The sequence below is a fragment of the Neopelma chrysocephalum genome, unplaced genomic scaffold (assembly GCF_003984885.1).
Source record: "Neopelma chrysocephalum unplaced genomic scaffold, ASM398488v2 Primary Assembly neopelma1_353, whole genome shotgun sequence".
Taxonomy (NCBI): Eukaryota; Metazoa; Chordata; class Aves; order Passeriformes; family Pipridae; genus Neopelma; species Neopelma chrysocephalum.
The window spans coordinates 190,967-197,738 of NW_020898017.1; positions in this window are offsets into that span (position 1 = coordinate 190,967).

The window sequence follows — 6,772 nt, forward strand, 5'->3', positions numbered from 1 at the left end:
TCATGGAAGGTGTCCCTGCCCATGGCAGGGGTTGGAATGAGATGAGTTTTTTAAGGTCCTTCCCACCCAAACCATTCCATGACTCCATTATAATCTCAGCATTCCTCATTCTACAAACTGCATTTTGGAATAAGCAAGAGAAACTGAGCTGCTCCTACAAAACATATCAAGTTTCCAAGTTTCCTTAGGAAGCCAGTGGTTCATCAACAGCTCCACCTGCAAAGGCTGAACTGCTCTGGGGAGAGCTGTGCGAATTTTTGATGCAAAAAAACGCCAAGCCAACATCCTTCAATAACACTGGCCTTCCCCAAATATATCTGGGAACAAAAAACAACTCACAAAACCACATTTACTAAAGCTGTTCAGCCCACCAGCAATTTACTGCTTCGAGCCCTTGAGCGGAAAAAGGGTCAGATGAGAAGTGTTCTCCAAAAAAATGATTTTTTTGGTGGTTTTTTTTAAAATCTTTGGCCTCCCAGCTGCCTGAAAAAGTATCATTCCACGTTCCTCGGGCCTCTCTTGTCATTTAGTGGCTTCTCCCACCGCAGGGTTTGGATTGATGCAGTGCACACACACACACAGTTGTGGTTTCCAGAATCACCTCTGTGAGGGACAGCGGGATTTCCCCGCAGCTGCAGAGAGAACAGGACTGACCAAACCCTTCCCTCCTTTTTCACCTCGTGGCAAATATTTCACCTGGGCCTCGAGAAGATCACCTGGAAGGGATGATTCTGATGGGGTTGAGGCTGGGACTGCAAACACAGCCCCTTTTTGCCTCCCTGCGTCAGCGCCGGCAGCTCCTCCCGAGAGCTTCCACACCTCGTGCTCCCATTTACAAACTTCCCAGCGAAAAAAAAAAATGCCCTGAACTGACACCAGAGCAACCACCAAAGGAAGGAACTAAACTATGGCTTCTCTAGCCCAAAATTGAGGCATTTCAGGGATTTTTTTCCCTTGGTTAGAATTGCCTTTCACTGCAGACCTGAGCACCAAGGATTCGGTGCAAGAAATACTCAAAGCTTATTTTATCCTTAACTCCCTCTTTTCCTCCCTGTCACTTTGTTGCTCATTCCAAGCCCCGGAGTGTAACAGTTTTGCTGGGATTTAAGTGAGCAGCCTCCAGTGATTTTATTTAGAGGTTGGACTTTTATTTCTCAGGCTCTTCTACTCCTCATTCACACATTTGTAACCTACAGCTCCTGTTTCTACACAGGGATTGAACAGGACATCAACCATCCTACCCCATGGAGGTTTCCTTCCTATGACTGAGGTTCTACTCTTGGACTTCTGGTTGGAATCTGCAGAATTGAAATAGAAAATAAATCACAGAATTACAGAAGGGTTTGGGCCGGAAGGGACCTTAAAGATCATCCACTTCCAACTCCCCCTAAATATCTATTTATAATATTCTAAATATCGAAGAAGAAAGTTAAGTGCTTGGTTTTTGTAGCCTCCCACTGTGGCAGCCCTACAGCATTTTGAGAATTCCATTCTTTCAGCATTCCTTGATTTAACCAACGCTGCAGGTCCCCTGTCACGCGGAGAAACCTTCCTGTTACACCTGAGCTACCTGGATCCTTCCTTTCTTTCCAGCTTTCCCTCCACCTCCTCCTTGCTGGAGTTAAATCGATCACGTTGTTTTCCAATTCACTGGGCAGGGTTGAAAACAAAACCTGAGAGGTCAAAGACGGCTCCGGAGGCCGTAATTCCCTTCCCAGGCTCATTTTTCACGCGCCGACTCAGGGCCAAAGCCACGACAACGCCTTTAATTGCCCATAAATTCAAAGATCAGGTTTCTGTCCCTCCAGGAAAGACACGAACACAAAGATCTTTCTGTGCTCCACTAATTTTGACCTGAGACAGAAGCAGAGGTGCGGTGCCACGGCCTTATTCCCAGTGACAAAGTCTGAGGTTCCCCGGCCTGCGCCCCGTTCCGTTTTACAGCCTTCCACGGTGCTCACAGCCATTATTTCCCTGTCCCTTCTTCCCCAGCCTCCTTTAATCTCCTCTCCCCTTCCCGATCCTCGGTCCCAATCCCCTTCCCGATCCTCGGTCCCAAAGGTTGAGGTATCGATCTGTGCACACAGTTCCAGGCACCTTCTTCAAATGAACCCGCACGTCTGCACCGGAGACGGCCGGCGATCATCACATGTAATAAAGGAACATGGCTCCCATGATAAGGTTTTCCCAAACAGCATTCCAACCACGCTCATTACGTGCAGCACTTGGGAATTCAGCCCCAGGGGGAAGCATTTATTACCTGGCATAAGTGAGCACTGGGGCTTAGAAGGAAACAGAGCGAACAGAAGAGCGGGCGCAGGAGGATGCGGGAAATCCCGAACGGAGCCAAAAAACCCCCACCCCTCTGCCCCACAAAAGGTGGGAATTCACCCACTTTTATGAGGGAAAAGCGACGCTTCCATCACAGGCGGTGAAATCTGCTGGGAGCCAAGGTCAGAGTCATCATTTAGACAAGCCACATGAGAGTCATTTATAGTCTTAGCAGAACAAAACCTCCCCTGGCAGCTCCCGGTCAGGTGATGTGCCAGTCCAGCGAGCACCAGGCATTTATCTGGATGCAAACCCTGCACCGGGGGGGTTTCACGCTCAGGAGCTTCAGGAGGGTTCTGCTCAAGCAGTGACATTACACAAGGATGTCACCTCGTTATTTGTCCCTCTCCCACAGACAAAAGCCACCCCTTCCCACAGCCCCTGGCTCTGGAGGAGCAAGCTGTGCCCTGCTCCAGCCCACCCAATGAACCAACAGCGCCAGCAAATCAACCCCTCCCCAGCCTAAAACCTCTGCTAAGGAGCAAAAGAACACAGCTTGAACCCCAAGGAGCCAGCCTGGGCTTTGTGCAGAGGGGCTGGCACGGGAGAAAAATAACCTTTTGCTTTGTAAATTGGTATTTGCTTCGTATAAAACTTCGCAGTGACACAGTGGCTGCCGTTTAACCTTCCCAGTGTGGGGTACAAGCAGTCACAAAGCCTCACTTGCCCACAAAGCCTGGCTTGCCAAGCACTTCAGAATCATTAAACCAAGGACTGCATCTGTTTAAATTGAAGTTATTCTTATGGGGGGGGGTTGGAACTGCATGAGCTTTACGGTCCCTTCCAACCCAACCCATCCTGTGATTCCGTGATTCTTCTCTCTCAGCGAAAGCAAAAGGGGCACAAAGTTATTACAAGGCTAAGATCACCCAATTAATCAGTTTAAGAGTCTTAATTGCAGCTCCCACCCCACGAACAACAATATTTCCAGAAGTTCTGTGGCTCTCAGCCGCTCTGATCAAGGAATTAACACAAGTGGCCACCACCCCCCCAAAGCTGATGAGCGATCATCTCATCATCAAAACACCACATTTCAACCCAAAATCGCAAACGATCCATGTGACTCAGGGCCTGACTCACCCGCAGGGGTGAGTTTAGCCCAGGACACCTGAGGCTGTTACTCAGCCCCTCGGTTCAGTTCCCCTCGCTGCGGGAGCGGGGCCGGCAATGCTTCCCCACGCACCTCCTGACTCACCCACAGCCACATCTGTGCCCCAGCCCGACCAGGGCAGCATCCAGCTGCTGCTGGACAGGCTTTTCCATCCTTCTCATCCCCACCAACCCGCTCCTGTGCCGTGGTTTAACCCCAGCACACCGTGACATTTCTCCCGCCCCGTTCCCGGCTCTTCCTCAACCTCACATTGGATGGAATCGTGTCAGCAGAAAACCTACTCAACCTAAAGAGAGGAATTCTGTGCAGTTTGAGCTCCCTGAGCTGCCTGACATTGGAGCCATGGGAGAACCTGGCAGGAGGGTCAGGAGAGGGTCTGGAGAACTGCTGGACTCAGGCCAGTATCCCACACCTCAGGCACAGAGGGAGCTCTGGACAAGCAGGATTTGGCTCCATCCCCCTGCACAGACACCTGTGGAGGTCACAGACATCCACAGGCACAGTCAGCTGCAGAAGTCCAGTGTCACTGCAAAAATGAGGAATTCCAGCCGTTTCTGGAGAGCATGGAACAGCAGCAAGAATCCAAAGGGAACAACAACATCCCATTTCCCCTGGGATCTCATGGGAATCACCCTGCAGGCGGCAGAGACAAGCCCAGAACTACCTATAGTGTGTATATATATAATATATATATGTGTTAAATATATATATATACACACACTATATATATATAAAAATATAATCTACATATATTTTCTATATATATTATCTACCCACAGTCTATTACTCCCTATTTTACACTCTACCAAGGAAAATGGTAGAAGATGAATTAGAGCATCCAAAGGCAGACAGACATAAGTAAAGCACTAAACTGCCATAAAAGTAGATTTAAAATGAGGGTGGTATTAGAAAAAAATAAAAAAGAGTCACTGCTGTTTTCTGGGAACACTGTTTTTGTCTCAGAACTACAAAATCGAAATTTGGTGGCGCAGTATTTCAAGGACGTGTGTTAAAATTTCAGGGAAAGGAAAAAACACGAGAAAAATATATAAATATAATATATAAACCACATAAAATACAATAAAGCGGTCAAGAAAAACCTACTGAGATTTTCTTCTTCCAGACAAACACTGTTAAAATTACAGTTTCGCTACCAATTTAATCTATTTTAACTAGACCTTTACCTTTATTTCAGCAAGGTTCTACTGGCTCTGACTACAAAAATTTATCTGCTTCTTTCAGGCTTATTTTTGCACTAAACCTTCTTTCCCCAGATGCTTCAGCTCCACACGCCTGATGTTACAGTCACAGGCCTGGGAACGATTTTATGGCTCCCAAACCCGGTGGTTTTATGCCATGACTTCCCAAGAAACAGCGGGAAGGACTCCGGATTTGTGGCTCCAGTAAATAAAATTCCTCCTGACCACTCCGGATTCACCGGGAAGCAACAGCACGGGGAAAAGCAAGGGAAGGAACAGTCTGTACTCCCAGATCCCCCCCAACAACACACCCTGGTGCCTTTAGCAACCAGACAGATTGACAGCTCCCAAACAAACCCGGCACGGGAGCCAGCTGGGCACTGGTGCTGCTCCACCAGCCTCCTGGCTGCTCCTCCCGCATCCAGGTTTCTCCTGGAAGCCTGGCATCCCTCTGCTCTGCCCTTGGGAGGCACCTGCTGCTGCGACTCGGAGCATCCAGGGAGGGATACGGGATTGGAGCTGGTTTGACCCCACCAAGATGCCCCTTCCCTCCCCGACTCACCGATGGAATCCGACGCCACGGAACTCGGGAGAGGAGTGCAGGGAGAAAACCCTATCCTTGGTTTAACACCAAAAAAAAAAGAATGGAGAGGGATAAAAGAGGAGTTTCGAAGCATTAAGAACATTTGAGGAGAAATATGGATGCCCTGAGGGTCTCTAAAAATAGAGACGGAATTAGGATATCAAATGGAGAGGGCTCCAGACACCGGGGAGGGGAGTCACAGTTTTAGCAGAAAAATGTCCTTTATTGAGGAACTGAACCCCACAGCAGGGATTCCTAAAGGGATGGGGGAGCCCTTGATCCAGACAACCCTGCCTTACAGGGATGTGCTCCTTCCCAAGGAGTCTCCAGGAGAGACTCCAGTTTTCAAGGAAGTCACACGGAAAGAGATCATGGTTACGGAGACAAACTCCCTCACCCTGGGTCTTCCACAGGGAGAGGAAATATTAGAGCAACAAGGAAAAAGGGTGGAAGTCCATCAGCATGGAGATGGGGTGAGGTGGGAGGTTCCCCTTATGACAGGGATGTTTCCCCTACATCCCCCAAAAGGTTCTTGCACTATGGGGAAAAACTCCTTCTGCTGAGATTTCCAACGGGAAGGATGCCAGGCACCAGCACCTGTGGAAAACGTGCATTCCCCTATATCCACCCACAGCAGGATGTCTGGCTGTACCTACAGCATTCCCTGCTCCAGGGAGTATCCATGTCCATGGGTGCATCCACCTGAGGAGCTTGGATGGATCTACGAGAACAGGTCACACCTACACGTGGACAAGGCACCTACCCAGGGGTTACTCACTCCCTGCACCTACCCCGAGGGGACAGTGGGTACCTGCCATGTCCACAGGTGCCCATCCAACATGGATCCACCAGGAACACCACGTGTTTCCAGAGGGCAGCCATCCCTACACCTCGACAGGGAAGTGCCAGGACAGGGGCGCTCCTGGGAAAGGGGCACCCCAAGGACCCACCCGGGGTGGGTGCAATCATGTACCCAACCCTACATCCCGAGGCACAGGGATATCCAGCATCCAGCCTGGACACACCTGGCCGTGCCCCGCGTGCCAACGTCACCGGCAGCGCTCGGAAGGTTTTTATCTGGGCCTTATCCACATTTCCAAGCGAGCAGATAACCCTGGGGACATGAACCTGGAGTGAACCCACACACACCCAGAGCTCACATACCGCGTTTCCCGCAGACATCCCCACGCCTGGGGGTGCAGGAACAGGGTGTAAATGCACCCAGTGTCACCCAGGTGTGCAGGAGTGGGGTGTAAATGCACCCAGTGTCACCCAGGTGTGCAGGAGTGGGGTGTGAATGCACCCAGTGTCACCCAGGTGTGCAGGAGTGGGGTGTAAATGTACCCAGTGTCACTCAAGTGTGCAGCAGTGGGGTGTAAATGCACCCAGTATCACCCAGGTGTGCAGGAGCGGGGTGTAAATGTACCCAGTGTCACTCGAGTGTGCAGGAGTGGGGTGTAAATATACCCAGTGTCACCCAGGTGTGCAGGAGTGGAGTGTGAATGCACCCAGTGTCACCCAGGTGTGCAGGAGTGGGGTGTAAATGCA